This window comes from Balaenoptera acutorostrata, chromosome 17 (assembly GCF_949987535.1).
Source record: "Balaenoptera acutorostrata chromosome 17, mBalAcu1.1, whole genome shotgun sequence".
Lineage (NCBI taxonomy): Eukaryota > Metazoa > Chordata > Mammalia > Artiodactyla > Balaenopteridae > Balaenoptera > Balaenoptera acutorostrata.
The window spans coordinates 15,438,592-15,456,431 of record NC_080080.1 but is presented as its reverse complement, the minus strand read 5'-3'; the positions used below and the strand labels follow the sequence as shown (position 1 = coordinate 15,456,431).

The 17,840-nt window shown below is 41.1% G+C and overlaps 1 protein-coding gene across 2 annotated transcripts in view; it reads left to right on the top strand.

The window, feature by feature from the left end:
- Window positions 1–654: 654 nt before the first annotated feature.
- TRMT12 (tRNA methyltransferase 12 homolog) overlaps window positions 655–17,840 on the top strand; it is a 48,338-nt gene continuing 31,152 nt past the window's right edge. For both annotated transcript variants that reach the window (XM_028168183.2, XM_057532426.1), the window contains exon 1: window positions 655–688. The gene's annotated coding sequence lies outside the window, so the exon portion shown is untranslated. The remainder of the gene's footprint in view (window positions 689–17,840) is intronic.

Below are 17,840 nucleotides of genomic sequence, written 5' to 3'. Positions count from 1 at the left end.
CCCGCTTGGAGTCCATGGATAAAATTCAAGAAGTCCCTAAACTTGAATGGGAAAAAATTACATCTTTATTGTCAGAAACCTCTAACTGAAATTTAGCAGTATCTTCAATTATGGATAGAGGCAACAAACCATAGTATCATTAACATTGATCACACAGTAGTAATCATAGATGTTTTATATCATATTATCATTTTTGCAGATATCTCAAAATATTATTTATACTCAACATTACTTCAACATTATAGTAGTTATTGGACCCAACATGGACCATGTTAATACATTCTTGAAGAATCACATACATTACTATATCACAAATTTGTTTTTATAACTTTTCAGTAGACATAATAATGGTTATATTATGTTATGTTACGGACATAACAAAGATGTCCATATCCTAATCCTCAGAATGTGAATATGTTACCCTACATGACAAAAGGAACTTTGCCAATGTGATTAAATTAAGGATCTTAACACGATTAGATTATCCTGGGCTATCCAGGTGGGCCCCATCAAGTCAGAAAGGTCCTTAACAAGGTAAAAGGGAGAGAGGAGAATCAGAGTGAAGGAGCTGTGACCATGGAATCAGAGTGATGCAATTGCTCACTGGGTGTCATAAGTCAAAGAATGTGGGCAGCATCTAGAAGCTCAAAAGACAAGGAAACAGATTCTCTCCGAGAGCCTCCAGAAGGTATGTAGGCCTGTCAATACCTTGATTTTAGTGTCACAAGACCAGTTCTAGATATCTGACCTCCAGACCTGTAAGATAATAAATTTGTGTTGTTTTAAGCCAATAAGGTTTGTCGTAATTTTTAACAGCAAAAGGAAATCAATGCAACATTTTACTATCATTCATTATAACTGTCTTCCTTTGTAATTTTCTCTGCAGTTTATTTTTTGCATTTAAAAGAAATTTAGTTCTGCCACTTACTAGCTGTTGTGACCTAGAGCAAATTATTTCCCCTCTGTCTCCTCATCTATAACATGGGAATTAAAAAAGTCCACATCCCAGGGTTGTTGTGAGAATTAAATGTGACAATTTATGTAAAGATCATAGAGCACCAGACTCAGAGTAGGAACCCAACAAAACATTCTTTCCATTGCCTGTCTCCCAAAACCCTAATGATTAGGGATTTCTTAATGAATTTCAATACTCAGTGTATGACATTATGACATTTTCCAGACCTGAACAGTGCTGTTAAATCTTAATTGCAGCTACTGCTAAAAATATCTAAGACCAGTTGCTTACTCTGACTTTGACCTTGAAATATTTAAATACTGACAGTGTGTTTAGAAGCCTAGTTCCAGTTTTGATTACTATTTTCTGAATAGCTCTGGGTAAATAATTTATTGTTTCTATTTATAACATTGCTCCCTTCCTTTCGAGTAACCTTTGGTACATAAGTTCAAATATAATCTATAATTGAGATGGCGATTAAGACAGAATGAAATGATTAGGTATTTTTCCAGAAAGCATGTACAAGAAACATTGTCTTAATGATTAAATTGTACTTAATGAACCCCATATTCTGAAGTAGTCCTTTGTTGTTAATTAGGCACCTTTGAAATCATTACCCTTTGGTGTCTTAATTCATAGCAGGAAGGGTGACATATTAAGCAGCCAGGTTATCCAGGTTTCAAAGGTCTGTGCATTATAAGTCAATAAGTATTTATCAGATTCCTACTTTTCTATCAATTCCTTGAGGGAGGGATTTTGTATTTTTCATTCCTCCCATTTTTGGATAATTTGGACAAATCATCTAGAATGTATTAAATTCAATGACATGTCTTCAAAAATTTTAAAGCAGGATAAGAAAACCCCAACTTGCAAACAGGTTATTTCACAAAGGTTTCTGTTTTCTTAACATAGTTTTCTATAGAAATATGTGTGTATGTTTCTTTAGAAATAACTATATAAATAGAAATGATAATAGAAATATATTAATAATATATAATATAAACTCGACTATTATAATTATGTAATATTTATAAGTAAATGTCGTATTAAATATATAATATATTGTTTCCAAGCTAGCCCATAAACTCCAATTGGGCCCATAATAAATAAAGCTACCAGACTGCTACTTGATTTTCAACATCATTACATATATTTTAATATATGACAAGATTCTTAAGGGTTATCACTAGGCCAGGTTTCCCTGCAAAACAAACCTTTGATACACAGCCACGGTGTAAATCCCCAAGCAGGATGCTGAGACTGGATTGGGGGAGAAGAGGAGAGAGACAGAAGGCATGGGGAACACTTATGATCATCACTCTGATGGCAGGAAAAGGGACTAAGAGACTGTAGTTTGCACTTATCTGGCTCCCGGGAAATAATATTCATAGCAGCCTCTGCCAAAGTTAGTCTTTTTCATTTGTAATTTGTTTTCATGCACATCAGGTATGTATAACCTGGGGTCTGTGGGGTGTCTACTGGAAGAAGCAGAAGTGGAAGAAATTCTGGAGTCCAGAAGTGACTCCTCTGAAATTGTAGGCAGAGTCTAGATTATATGTACATTTTTCTGGAGAGGGCCATTCTCAAAGGGCTCTGTGACTCAAGAGCCCAAGAGCCCAGTCTCATCTGTTCCCCCCACCCCGTAACCACTTGGTGAGGGGGATAGAGTAAGCATTTTTGTACCTCAGGGCCCTCCCCCAATCAGAGGCCATGGGTAACAGGCCCCACAAAGTCCACCAACCAGCTGCCCAGGCAATCAGGAGTGAAAGTACATAGGAGCAGTGAACAGGACAGCAGGAGATCTGGAAAATGGCAAGCCTATAGTTTTTATCTAAAGGACACAAAGAAATGCCTATAAAAGGCACAGTCACTCCCTCAAAGAGCTCATACCCTTGTTGGGGTATGGGGATGTAGAAGTTAGGATAAACACAGATAACTATAAGTTGACTGGAGGTAAGTGCTATTATATGGATCTGGCCATATTTCACAGTCATTATCTCAGTGTACGTAGTAGGGACTCCATACACATGTTGTTTGTATATCATGTTGATGGCAAAACCCCTGGGGATATGCCAGCTACCTTTACAGGGTTGCTATAAGGATTAAATGAGTCAATAAATGTAGAGTAATTAGAACAGTGCCTTTCAGAACATTATAAATTTATTTATTCCTGCTATTAGTATTATCTTTCACTTCTGATCTGGCCAACTATCTACTTTACCTTTTTTAAAAGCCTGAAAATTATTTTTAAAGTTACAGAAAATTTTCTAAACATATGACTATTTGTATAATTATTTCCCTTAAAATCAAACAAGGCAATGTGCTTGGATGAAAATATAATAGATTTTTCTAGGATATATCCCCAAAATACTAATGCTTGACCCTATTTAATGATGTCTGATAAAATGAGTTTGGCATCAACAATATTTCAAAACAACTATAACATCCTTGGGTGAATTAAAACTGATTTAAAAATTTTTTTTTATTGAAGTATAGTTGATTTACAATGTTATGTTAATTTCAGGTGTACAGCAAAGTGATTCAGATATATATATATATTCTTTTTCAGATTCTTTGCCATTATAGATTATTACAAGAAATTGAATATAGTTCCCTGTGCTATACAGTAGGTCCGTCCTTGTTTATCTATTTTATATATAGTAGTGTATATCTGTTAATCCCAAACTCCTAAGTTATCTCCACCCCCTTCCCCTTTGGTAACCATAGGTTTGTCTTTTATGTCTGTGAGTCTGTTTCTGTTTTGTAAATAAGTTCATTTGTATCATTTTTTTTAGATTACACATATAAGCCATATCATATGATATTTGTCTTTCTCTGTCTGACTTACTTCACTTAGTATGATTATCTCCAGGTCCATCCATGTTGCTCTAAATGGCGTTATTTCATTCTTCTTTATGGCTGAGTAATATTCCATTGTATATATATCACATCTTCTTTACCCATTCATCTATTGATGGACACTTAGATTGCTTCCATGTCTTGGCTATTAAATAGTGTTGCTATGAACACTGGGGTGCTTGTATCTTTTCAAATTAGAGTTTTTGTCTTTTCTGGATATATGCCCAGGAGTGGGATTGCTGGATTATATGGTTTTTAAAGGAAACTTCATACTGTTCCTCATACTGGGTGCACCAATTTACATTCCCACAGATAGTGTAGAAGGGTTCCCTTTTCTCCACACCCTCTCCAGCATTCATTATTTGTAGACTTTTTGATGATGGCCATTCTGAATGGTGTGAGGTGATGCCTCATTGTAGTAAAACTGATTATTTATTTATTTATTATTTATTTATTTATTTGGCTGCATTGGGTCTTCGTTGCAGTGCGTGGGCTTTCTCTAGTTGCGGCGAGTGGGGGCTACTCTTTGTTGCAGTGCACAGGCTTCTCATTTCGGTGGCTTCTCTTGTTGCGGAGCACGGGCTCTAGGCGCACGGGCTTCAGTAGTTGTGGCACGCAGGCTCGTTAGTTGTGGCTCACGGGCTCTAGAGCGCAGGCTCAGTAGTTGTGGCTCACGGGCTCAGTTGCTCCGCGGCATGTGGGATCTTCCCAGACCAGGGCTTGAACCCGTGTCCCCTGCATTGGCAGGCGGATTCTTAACCACTGTGCCACCAGGGAAGTCCCTAAAACTGATTTTTAATAGAAATAATTGTCTGGGGACCTATATGGGTGGGCAATGACAGCATCATAGGATTATAAGTCCAGGCACATGCTCTACAGCCTGTTAGCCAAGAGAACAGGCTAGAACAGAGAATTTTCTTGTTTTAAACTTTTACTTTTTTAAGCTATGTTAAGGCAACCACCAAATGTATGGAAAATATTGCTAGCTGCTTAACTGCAATATTCTCTTTCTTTTGTGATTATTGAGTACACGTATAGTTGCATCGAGAATTTATATTAATTATAATTAATTTATATAATTATATGAATTTATATTATATGTAGACTTCTATAACCCTTACTTTATCCCAGAGGTCTAAAAATTTTTAATTGGGCACACATCTATCATTCAGATCAAAGACCCCAATATATGTATATTCACTTCTTTTTAAACTATATATGCACATAGTATTGTACCACTGTATTACACACATTATAAACATACACAAAGATAGAACTTCACAAAGCATGAGTTAAAATATTTGTTAAAGATCTGCATTAGTTTCCTACTGCTGCTGTAACAAGTACCACAAACTTAGTTGCTTATGACACAAATTTGATCTCTTATGGTTCTGGAAGTCAGACTCTAAGATCAAGATGATGATAGGGCTGAAGACTTCAAAGGAGAATCCATTTCCTTGCCTCTTCCAGCTTCTAGAAGCCACCTACATTCCAGCCGCTTCCTCACAGCGTTCCAACCTCTTGCTTCTGTTTTCACATCTCCTACTATTCACTTTGAGCCACGTACCTCCCTCTTCTAAGGGCGCCTGTTATCACACTGGGCCCACCCAGCTAATCCAGGAAAATCTCCCCATCTCAAAATCCTTAATCATACCCACAAAGTTCCATTTACTGTGTAAGGTAACATATTCACAAGTTCTGGGGATTAGGACTTGGACATCTTTGGGAACCCATTATTCAGCCTACCACAGTCTAATGTTCCTGAAAATCTCCTGTGTTGCATGAACCTTGCTATAGAGATGACCAATCTGGATACCCCAGAGGGGCCAAGCCCAGGGATCTTCACCAGAAAGTCCTCCTGGACCATCCTATTTCAGGCTAGCAAGTCCTGACAGACTCTGAACACATATTGTTATTCATGTAATTTGTTACTACTCAGGAAAAAAAGCAGTAAACACATGAAAGGAGGATTGATTCTCTCTAGATCCTTTCCTGGTGTAACCACGTGAGAAAAGATGTACAAGTCTGAGAGGACTGGATCTTTGAGCGCAGGATGGCTCAGCTGAAATCCTGGAGGAAAAAACCTGGGGGATCTGACCTGGATGGGGGTCAATATCTTGCGTGGTTCCCATCACCTTCTGCATTAAATCCAAGGCCTTCTGCACTGCCCACTGGCCATTCAGGATCTGACCCTCGTCTCTCTGTCATCCTCTCCCTGAGCACCCCCTAGTGGTACTTTTAGTGCTAGCACGACCCAAGTCCATTTAGTTGTCCTCTCAATCACACACGTTCCCTCTGCCCTAAAGACCTCCTGGCACAGGAACTTTGTGAACAAACTCCTCGTTTAAGGAACTCATCCTACCTGGCTGCCTTAATGAAACATCCCCTCCGGTTATGGGTTCTCCTCTCTACCCTCTTTGTAACATTAGTAATTCTGTATCTATTCTAGTGAGCATGAGCTACATAATTTGTGGAGCTCAGTGCAAAATGAAAAATGAAGGGTCCCTTGATAAAAAATAATTAAGAATTTCAAGACAGCAAGAGCAGAGTGTTAAACCAAGCACAGGGCTATTTTAAGCCCCCGGCCATGTGCTGTTGCACAGGCTGCACACCCATGAAGCTGGCCCTTGACCCTAACGTGGGTCTTCTAAGGACCCTGAGGCGAGAAACTCACCTGTAATCCACATGTTCCCCAGACCTAGGTCAGGGCCCCTTCCCGTTGGAACACAAAAATGACAGTGGAGTAGATGCACAAACGAATGAATAAGCGATGTTGAAGATAGTTTCTATTTTATAGAAGATTGTATGTATAGGTTTCCTATTACATACGTGAGTTTCCTAGGGCTCCCGTAACAAATGACTACAAATTTGGTGGCTTAAAACAACAGAAATTTATTCTCTCATAGTTCTGGAGGCTAGAAGTCTGAAATCAAGGTGTCAGCAGGTCCCTGCTTCCTTTGAAGGCTCCAAGGAAGGACCTGTCCTTGCCTCTTCTTAGCTTCTGGGGCTCCAGCAGTCATTGGGGTTTCTTGGCTTGTAGCTGCTTCACTCCAGTCTCTGACTCCATCATCACATGGCCTTCTTTCCTCTGTGTGAATCTTTGTGCATCCTCTTCTCTTCTTATAAGGACAGCAGTCATTGGATTTAGCACCCACCCTAATCCAGTATGACCTCATCTTAACTAATTACATCTGCTAAGACCCTATTTCCAAATAAGGTTACATCCTGAGATCCCAAGTGGACGTGAGTGAGAGGCAGCACACTATTCCACCCACTACATTTATTATAGAACATTCTTCAGAATGTGGCAAGAATATTATTTGCTGATAGATATTTAACAGTTCATATGAATTGTAACTTAATTGTATTTGCCTTGGGAACCTTAAAGGATACATAAAGCCATACAAGTTGTAGAGAGGCATGTATAACAAATACACATTAAGTATAACCTGGAGAACTAAAAAAAAATTTGGATGTGGTCATGTAAGCAATATAAATTATAGTTGGAGCATCTTAGAAATGTGAAAGGCAACAAAAAGTGTTGGGGAAAGGAATAGGAAAACACCCATTTTTTCATAAAGAAAGTAAGGTGAAATCCAGGAACTGCTACGTTTTCTGTCAGGTATGTGTTTGTAAATTGCTGGGACCTAACTGGCTGGAGTTCCTAGGCGGTTCCCCTCCTCCCTGGAGAGACTAGGGTAAAATCTAGGTGTTTAGAATGCCTTTGGGGCTCATCAGTTTACATAAATTGTTTGTTAAGGGTTAGGAACAATGTATCACTTTGCATGTGTTAAGTAGATAGGGATCTGAGAGAGGCCCTTTGGGGGTTTCATTAAAATAAACTGTTGACATTTAGCAGTTCCTGGCTGAACCATTGTTTCATTAATTGTTTAAACTATTATAGAAGGGTGGAGGGTTTAAGGATTTTTTTTCACCTTCATTGAGGTATGAAATAGCGATGAATAAAATTGTAATATATTTAGAGTGTACAACATGATGATTTGATATATGTCTACATTGTGAAAGGATTCCCACAAACAAATTAATTAAAACATCTATCACCTCATATACCTTTTTTTTTTTTGGCACCATCACATAAGATCTACTCTTAGCTAATTTCAAGTATACAATACTCTTAATTATGTCAGCATGCCATACATTAGGTCCTCAGAACTTATTCATCTTATAACTGAAAGTTTATACGCCTTGACCAACATCTCCCCATTTCCCCCACCTCCCAGCCCCTGACAACCAGTATTCTATTCTCTGTTTCTATGAGTTCTCCTTCTTTGTTTGTTTGTTTAGATTCCACCAATAAGTAAAATCATATAGTATTTGTCTTTCTCTGTCTGGCTTATTCCCCTTAGCATAATGCCCTCTGGCTTCATTCATGTTGTCAAAACAGCAGGATTTCTTTCTTTTTAATGGCTGAATAATATTCCAGAGAGTGTGTGCGTGTGTGTGTGTGTGTGTGTGTGTGTGTGTGTGTCACATTTTCTTTATCCATTCATCCATCAATGGACAGTTAGGTTGTCTCCATATCTTGGGTATTGTGAATAATGCTGCAGTGAACATGGGGGTGCAGATATCTCTTCCAGATAGTAATTTCATTTCCTTTCAGTATATACCCAGAAGTGGGATTGCTGGATCATATGGTAATTCTATTTTTAATTTCTTGAGGAAACTCCATACTGTTTTCCATAGAGGTTGTACCAGTTTACATTTCCACCAACAGTGTACGAGGTTTCCCTTTTCTCCACACCTTTGCCAGCATTTGTTGTCTCTTGTCTTTTTTTTTTTTTTTTTTTTAATTTACTTTTGGCTGCATTGGGTCTTCGTTGGGTTGTGCGGGCTTCTCATTGCAGTGGCTTCTCTTGTTGTGGAGCACAGGCTCTAGGTACGCGGGCTTCAGTAGTTGTGGCACACGGGCTTCACTAGTTGTGGCTCTCGGGCTCTAGAGCACAGGCTCAGCTGTAGCACACAGGCTTAGTTGCTCCCTGGCATGTGGGATCTTCCCAGACCAGGGCTCGAACCCATGACCCCCGCATTGGCAGGCGGATTCTTAACCACTGCGCCACCTGGGAAGCCCGTCTCTTGTCTTTTTGATAATAGGCATCCTACCAGGTGTGAGGTGATATCTCATTGTGGTTTTGATTTGCATTTCTCTGATGATTTGTGATCTTGAGTACCTCTTCATATACCTATTGACAATTTGAATGTCTTCTATGGTAAAATGTCTCTTCAGTTCCTTTACCAATTTTTTAATTGGGATATTTGGCTTTTTGTTTTGTTTTGTTTTGCTATTGAGTTGCAAGAGTTCCTTATATATTTTAGATATTAACCCCTTATCAGATATATGGTTTGTAAATACTTTCTCTCATTCCATAGACAGCCTTTTCATTTTGTTGATGGTTTCCTTTGGTGTGCAGAAGACTTTTAGTTTTGTTACTGAACGCAGGTTCAGCTGCTCATCGCTCAAGAATCTAATACTGTGGAACTTCCCGGGTGGTCCAATGGTTAGGACTCTGCGCTTTCACCACTGAGGGCCTGGGTTCAATCCCTGGTTGGGGAACTAAGATCCCACAAGCTGTATGGCGTGGCAAAAATAAATAAACCAATAAATCAATCAATAAATCTAACACTGACAGACAAGTGTTGGATAAAAGGAAAGACAGCTTTATTGAGGAAGCTGGCAATCCTAGGGAGAAGGTGGACTCATGTCCCAAAAAACTAATACTCCCAAATCCCCAGGTTTTGTTCAAAGATTATATAGGGAAAAGAGGAAAGGGCTATGTGCTAGGGAGGGGGTAATCTTCTATTTTCATAGACGATTGTTTCCATCACATGGTTCTAAGTAGCTGTCATGTCTCGATTGTGATTGGAACGTATCTGAGCCATAAATCTCTGGTTAGCTAGTCCTTCTGGTTTTAACTGGTTTGGGGTCTACATGCTTGTGGTCAGCATACAGTTAACTTCTTCTACTGGGGAGTTTCAATATCTGCAAAACAGCTCCAAGTATATGGGTCAGAATAGTATCTATAGTCCTTGAGGAGAAACTAAAGGTCCTTGAATTTGTTTAATAGCTAAACTATTATTATTTTGTCTTGCTTGACTGCTTTCCTTTGTTTGTGTATTTTCTCATTTTTCTGATTAAACTTATTCGTTGGCTAAAGTTTTTTGTACAGACAAGAAGCAGGCAGAGGACATGGAGGGGGGCAGTCTGTTCCAGGAAGGCCCCATAGGGTCCTGCTCAGTTACAGTTTGATGTAATCTCACTGGTTTAATTTTGCTTTTGTTACCTATGCTTTTAATGTCATATCCAAAGAAATCATTACCAAGAACCAATGTCAAGGAGTTTTCTCCTAGGAATTTTATTGTTTCAGGTCTTACATTTAAGTCTTAATCCATTTTGAGTTTATTTTTGTATATGGTTTAAGGTAAGGGTCCAATTTTATTTGTTTGCATGTGGATATTCAGTTTTCCCAACACCATTTATTGAAGAGAGTATCTTTTTCCCATTGTGTATTCTTGACATCTTTGTTGAAAATTAGTTGACCATATATGTGTGGGTGTAAGGTTTTCTTAATGCATTCCATGTAAAAGAAGGAGAGTGTTGGTTAAATAATAAGAGGAATCATGTTTAACGCTCATTTGATAGTAAACCAGGGGACCCGTAGACCTTTCCCTGCCCTGCAGGTGCTGGGCTAGGTTCCTTAGTCTCTCCTTGGCTCTGGCTGCCTTTATGCAAGAAGCAGAGATGGAAAGCCTTTCCATTAGAAGTTCTGAGCTACCAAGTAGAGTGCTTCTGTGGGCAACCACACTGAACTGGGCTGCCCCTTGCCACCTCTTCCACTGATTTCCTCAGGCTGGCCCAGGAAACCAGCACCATCAAAACACCTGAATGTTCTCCTCCGGGTGCACGTACCAGACACTGTAGCCCCTCAATCACCCAACCCTGCAACTTGTGGATTTATTTTTATGGAGCTTTGATGCTCCAGCATTGCCAGTGCCCCTTATTGTCTGGAGTGCACTCTTCCGGTCAAGAGACCCTTTAGGAAGTATTCTAAGATAAATCTCTGGTGTTTGCAGGTTGTGTCCTTGGATTCCTTCTGAGTGCCCCCTTTCATGGGCTGAGTCTCTCAACAGGCCACCCTATCCCAATATACATCAGTTAGCAGAACAGAGCAAGAGATTCCTGTCCAGGGCTGGATTTAGGACAATGAGAGGTTAGCAGGAGTAAACATCATTTATATTTATTTAATCATTCATTCATTTATGGGTTCCTTTATTTATGTATTCATTCATTCAAGAAGCATTTATTAAATATTTACTATGTATTGATCACTGTGTTAAGCACTGGGAGATACAGTGATGAACAGGACAGGCAAACTCTCTGACTTGGTGGAAAGAAATGAAAATACACAATATAAAAGTAATAAACAAATGAAGAAGATAACAGGTTATGAGAATGCACTCAGGAAATTAGCATGATGTTGAGGAAATGCAACTTGGAAAAGACACTTTAATCAAGATGGGCAAGTAAGACTGCTCTGAATGAGGAAGTAATGTTTGAGCTGAGACTCAAGGATGAGAAGGAGGGAACCATGTGCAGATCTGAGGAAGAGCATCCCCAGGAGAAAAAGCTGATATAAGTGCTGACAGACAGGACAGACAGCAGAGGCTGGGACCATTTTGTGCAGCTGGGCAGCAGTCAGATCATGCTGGGCTTTGTGCAGCATGTAAGTTAGATTTTGTCCTAAAAGCAATGAGAAGACATTGGAGGGTTTTAAGTTGGGGGAGAGACATGATTAGACTTATGTTTTAAAATGAGAGCCGTGGTTGCTGCATAGAGAATGAATTCTAGGTACAAATGGGGACTCCAGTTTAAGGCCAGAGGAATCTGGGCAAGAGGTGCTGGTGACTTGAACTAGGCTGAAGACAATGGGGGTGGAGAGTTGAGGACACAAGATATGTATGTTTTGGACCTAGAACAAATAGAACCTGCTGAAGGACCATTGTAAGGATTGGGAAAGGGAAGATGCACGGACAACTCCTACAGCTTGTTCTTGAAAAGCTGGGCAGGTGGCAGTGCCATTTCCTGGGATGGAGCTCCCTGGGGGCAGGGTGGGGGCTGCCCCAGGGATCTCCCCCTGGTGCCCTGTGAACTGATCAGGTGCAGACCGGGAGTGCCTCTCCGCAGATGCGCTCTCCTCCCCTCGTTGATATTAAACACCTCTGGCCATCTCAGCCACAGGTCCTCTCCTGTAAATTTCCTCCTGTAAATTGTCCTCTCCTGTAAATCTCCCAACAACTCTGTGAAGTGGGTTCTAGTATACCTAATTCCCGAGTCAAAAAACAGAATAAGAAAGTAAGCAACACCAGCAAGGTACTAGCGTGGATATCATTCTTTTTCTGTCTTTTTTCTTTTTTTGCCATGCAGAATAATGTATGTATTTATGCGCTTATTGAAAACACATCTCTGAACATCTCCCATGACACAGCATTGTTCTGGGGCAACGATGATGAAGCAATTACAGCCAGAAATTTTAATTATTCACTATATACCAGGCACTGTGTTGAGGGCTTCCTATCCATAATCTTCTTGAACTCTCCAACAGCTCTGTAAGAAGTGCAATTATTGTCACCCCTGTGAAGAAGAAACTGAAGCACAGAGAGCTTAAGTGACTTGCCTCAGGTAACAGAGTAGAAGGTGATGGAGCCAGGAATGGACCAATCCCCGCAAGAACCTCCTTAAACACCTAAATCCATGTCTGTCTTGTTTACCTCTGTATTCCCATCGTTTCACACAGCATCTGGTGTCGTGTAGCTGCTCAGTGTTGATTGTATGAATTTGCTTTTTATACATGCTCACCCAGATAATTCTGATGGTGTGTGTGTGTGTGTGTGTGTCAGGGGACTGTGGGATCACTTTGAGAGAAATCACTGTGGTGACTGGAATTTAAAAGATGGTTTGGAGCCAGAGAATGCCTGGACTAGAAAAAGCATTTGAAGCCATCCAGCTCTGCATTATTAATTTTCTTGTGAGGAAACTGGGGTCCAGAGAATCTAGCTATACATTATTAATTTGCTGATGCAGACACTGAGGCCCAGATCACTTAAGTGACGTGTCCAGAATAACACAGTTATTAACTGGCAGAGCTGGTACATCCACAGGCGCAGCTCTGTCTTTCCTGACACCAGACTTGTCCTAGAGTCCACAGCGAGAGCCCACAGCCCTGCCCTGACAGCACCATCCATGGCCGCAGCCCCATGAGGGTTGCTTAGGCTGCGTTCAATCCCACACATGAGTCGTGCCATCTTGCACAAGTTACCAAGTCTCTCCGGGCCTCAGTTTCCTCAACAGAGAAGGTATAAAGCTCAACTTACAGAGCTGTCATGCAGACTATGTGAAATAATATGTAAGGTTTTCATAGGACAAGTCCTAACAAGAACACTCAGAATAAATTTATGCATTCGGCTATATTTTGAAGTATTCATTTACTTGGTTTTGCTTTTCCCCATCCCTTTTTTCTTTGTCTCCATTTATGTTTATGAGGCTCACTGCTCGCTATCTCAGAAGGGATGTAACAGGAGAGAGGAGAAATAGCCTGTCCGTCTTCCTGACATTTTTCCCCAAAAGCCCAGATACAAACCAAAAATCTTGGCAGTGTCGATGGAAATAACCAATATACAGTCTATAATAGGAATAGAAAAGAGTTTTATTTGCGCTAAATTGAATAGCCCAGGAGCCAGCCTCTCAAATAGCCCTGAGGAACTGTTCCAACGAAGCATGATTTTCAGCACCGTTTTATGTCTTGTCGGAACAAAGAACATCAAACATGATAGAGGTACATTCCTTCAAGGTTTCAAAAAGGTCAGATCAGCACGTACACCGCGAGTCCCTATGGCGTTGGCACCTGGGAAGGGAGGCTTATCATTGAAGGAGGACCAGCACTGACATCCCAGGAAGGGAGGCATTTAATCTTTATCTTTAAAATCAACATTCTGTACTTCTGGCCAATGCACCCTTTTCTTTATTGGTCGAAGAAGGTGTATGATGTATGTTTGATAAGCCACAAAACAGGCTGTTCTAGTTAGCATGTTAAAGTTCAATTTAAATAATGTAGAAGCCAGAATGACTTCCTCTTACCTCAGTATGTGAACATTTCTTCCATCAGCAGGAAGCCTGGGGGCAACATTTAAAAAGGGAAATTCTGCAAAAATTTGGGATTGGGGAAATGAGAGAGGAGAAAGGTGCTATAGGTCCTGGGTGAAGAGGGAAACAGGCCCCACATTCCAGAATGGCCCCTGGGTTTGTCTGGGCAAATGACAAGACAGGGAGGCTCCCCCAAAGTCCCCCTGACCCACCCAAGTGCGGTGGGAGGCCCAGGAGGCCAGGCAGATGCAGACAATTGTAGTCGCAGCTGTAGCCTCGTTACCCAATACTTTGGCATCATCATAATTTTGAAATCATGTCAAAGTTCCAGGTGTCAGGAGGGTCTCCAAAACTATGGCCTAATCCTCAGTGGGAAGATCTCCGGGAGAGTTTAATTTTCTATCAGTTGGGAGGAAGGGAACCCTGAGGTTAGAAATTAAGTTGAATTACAGAAAATAAAGCAGCCCCTACTTGTTCTAAATGTAGTGGATAAGTGTCCGGGGCCATTCATGGCCAAGAGAGGAGTTTTTATGGGAAAAGTGTGTTTTGGCCCTGTCCTATTTAATTTTCTGTCTTGAGCTGCACTGATGTAGTTGGCATAGGGAAGTGTAATGCTGGATTTTTCTTTTCTTATTTTGATTTACACAAGAAATGTTACATTTTGGAAAATCCTCAGTCAGCAACCACTTGGTTTAAAAAAAGGATCCAATCACATTGTCAGAGAGATTACCTACTAGGCTTACTTAAGACAAATGGGTTGAGTGACAGGTGATTCTTTTGGAAACTCAAAGGAGGGCTAAGGTGAACCCTAACCTTCGGGTGTGTGTCTTTGCCTGCTGCCTGCTGCCTGCAGCTACCGACCGTGCTGCCACCGTCTGATAGCCAGGCTGCCCTTTTATTCCTTCCCTTCTTATGACTAAGGGCAGTGTTCTTGTCCTAGAGCCAGTTTCTTCTTGTGGGATATTTCTTTATGCTTTTGCTCTAGTCTACCAAAATGAGATCTAAACCAATAAAGTTGAATACTCCTGAGGTTGGAGGGTGAATGTAGAACGACTAACACAGGGAGGCTGGAACATGAGCCTGCAGCTTTGTGCTTTTGTGCTTTGCTCTTCCATTCAGGCAGTTTTTGTTTGTTTGTTTGTTTGTTTCTTGGCTGCACTGTGCAGCTTGTGGGATCCTAGTTCCCCGACCAGGGATTGAACCTGGGCCACAGCAGTGAAAGCGCCGAGTCCTAACCACTGGACAGCCAGGAACTCCCCCATGCAGGCAGTTTAATGAGTACTGTGTGTTTTTAAATTGGAAGAGTGTGTCTTAGTGAGTTGACCTTGTGTTGAATGTGATTTTTCACTAGGTACCATACTCTTTTTAAAATTTTATTGAAGTATAGTTGATTTACAAGGTTGTGTTTAATTTCTGCTGTACAGCAAAGTGACTCAGTTATACATATATATTCTTTTTCGTATTCTTTTCCATTATGGTTCATCATAGGATATTTAATATAGTTCCCTGTGCTATACAGTAGGACCTTGTTGTTTATCCATCCTATATATATATAGCAGTTTGCATCTGTTAATCCCAAACTCCCAGTTTGGCAACCACAAGTCTGTTCTTTATATCTGTAAGTCTGTTTTTGTTTTGGAGATATGTTCATTTGTGTTGTATTTTAGATTCCACATATAAGTGATATCATATGGTATTTGTCTTTCTCTTTCTGACTTACTTCGCTTCATATGATAATCTCTAGGTCCATCCATGTAGTTGCAAATGGCATTATTTCATTCTTTTTAATGGCTGAGTAGTATTCCACTGTGTGTATGTATGTGTGTGTGTGTGTATATATATATATATATATATACATACATATATATGTACCACATCTTCTTTATCCAGTCATCTAGTCATCTGCTGATGGACATTTAGGTTGTTTCCATGTCTTGGCTATTGTAAATAGTGCTGCTATGAAATAGGGGTGCATGTATCTTTTCCAATTACAGTTTTGTCTGGGCTAGATACACTACTCTTAAATTTTTTTTAATGTATGGTGTATTTATGATTATATGTGCTGCATTATTGAGTATATTCCTAGCAGGAGAGAAATTCCATTTTAACCAGACATTGTCACGAACCAAATCCTACATTTAAAATTGTACCTGTCTGAAGATTAAAAGAATTTTCTGCACTCTAGTTACTGATCTCTTACTTTTGAAACCTGGTTTCTCCTCCATGGCCCATATCCTTCCAGTGCCCAGCACCAGAGAACACATTCACGTCATCATGGGACAGCTGGCCTGCACTGTGTCAAGATGCCCGTGAGGGGGCTTCCCTGGTGGCGCAGTGGTTGAGAATCTGCCTGCTAATGCAGGGGACACGGGTTCGAGCCCTGGTCTGGGAAGATCCCACATGCCGCGGAGCAGCTGGGCCCGTGAGCCACAATTGCTGAGCCTGCGCGTCTGGAGCCTGTGCCCCGCGACGGGAGGGGCCGCGATAGAGAAAGGCCCGCGCACCGCGATGAAGAGCGGTCCCCGCACCGCGATGAAGAGTGGCCCCCGCTTGCCGCAACTGGAGAAAGCCCTCGCACGAACCGAAGACCCAACACAGCCAAAAAAAAAAAATAAATAAATAAATAAATAAGAAAATCCTTTAAAAAAAAAAAAAAAAAGATGCCCGTGAGTCAGGAGCCAAACATAGGAATATTCCTGGAAACTACTCCCAAACTTGAATGGCTAGCTAGAACTTAACCACACACAGAAGTGACTGCAAGCGCGTAAATGTATCCCACTAACCCAAAGCTACGTGTATTCTCAGCTTAACCTATTTGGTTCCCAGAATGCCTGCAGCCACTCCAGGGTCACCCTACAAGAAGGGAAGTGGGCCAGAGGGGAAAGCGGCATGGAGTGACACAGCGATCTTAACCATTTGTGGTGAAGACGTCTTACTTTCGCAAATTTTACAAAAACACATGACCTTGTGAAACGATGGTGAAGGGCCGCTGTGCAAGTGAGGGGACCTGAAGCTTTAGCTTCATTACTGTCGCAGTAAATCTGCTTCTGAGGATGGGAAAGAAACTCACTAGCTGCTGCTATGCCGAGGGTGAGCCTTGTGTACACACGCCTTAACTCAGCTGGTGAGGTGGCTATACATCTAGTCACCTGAAAGCAGAACGACCTGACTCTGAAAAGTCATTTCTCAACGAATAGTTATGTACTGTGCACCTCCTTGCCAAGGCACTGTGCTGAGGGTGAGGACATAGAGAAAACATGGACCCCTGATCTTGAAGGGGTCACTGTCGAGCCAGGTAGATCTGTGTACTCAGTGGCATGTGCTACGTGTGAGAAATGAACAGAGCTTTTAAGGGCACCCTAGCAGAGGCATGAGTTCCTCCAGACGTGAGGGTGTGGTAGAGGGAGGGAGGGAGGGAACATGGTTGGGAAGGTAGGAGGGGTGATGCCTGAGCTAAGTTTCAAGGTGAGGAGGGTGTAGGTAGGTGAGGAGGGTGTAGGGAGAGATGAGGGATAGGAATGCCCTTCAGCATTCTCCCTGGGCTGTGATAGGTCATCTTCTTTAGTGATTTCCTAAAGCCTGCAGGTGAATGGACTGGCCAGGTGGGTAAGAAGCATCCTGTGGGCAGCAGGAAGGTGGGGAGTATGTTCAGAGCCCTCACTACAGCCACACAGAGTGATGCAATCTCTAAGCACGTCTATTTTCCCATGAATGCACCCCCTGGTGGAGACACCTGGTAATACATGTACATTCAGACTGCGCCACTCTATTCACAGGTCCCAGGCTTTTAAGCCAGCAACTCGAATCCAGAGAGCTCTAAACTATGTATCTATATTTTTATTTATAAATTTTGGAAAAGAGTTATAGTAC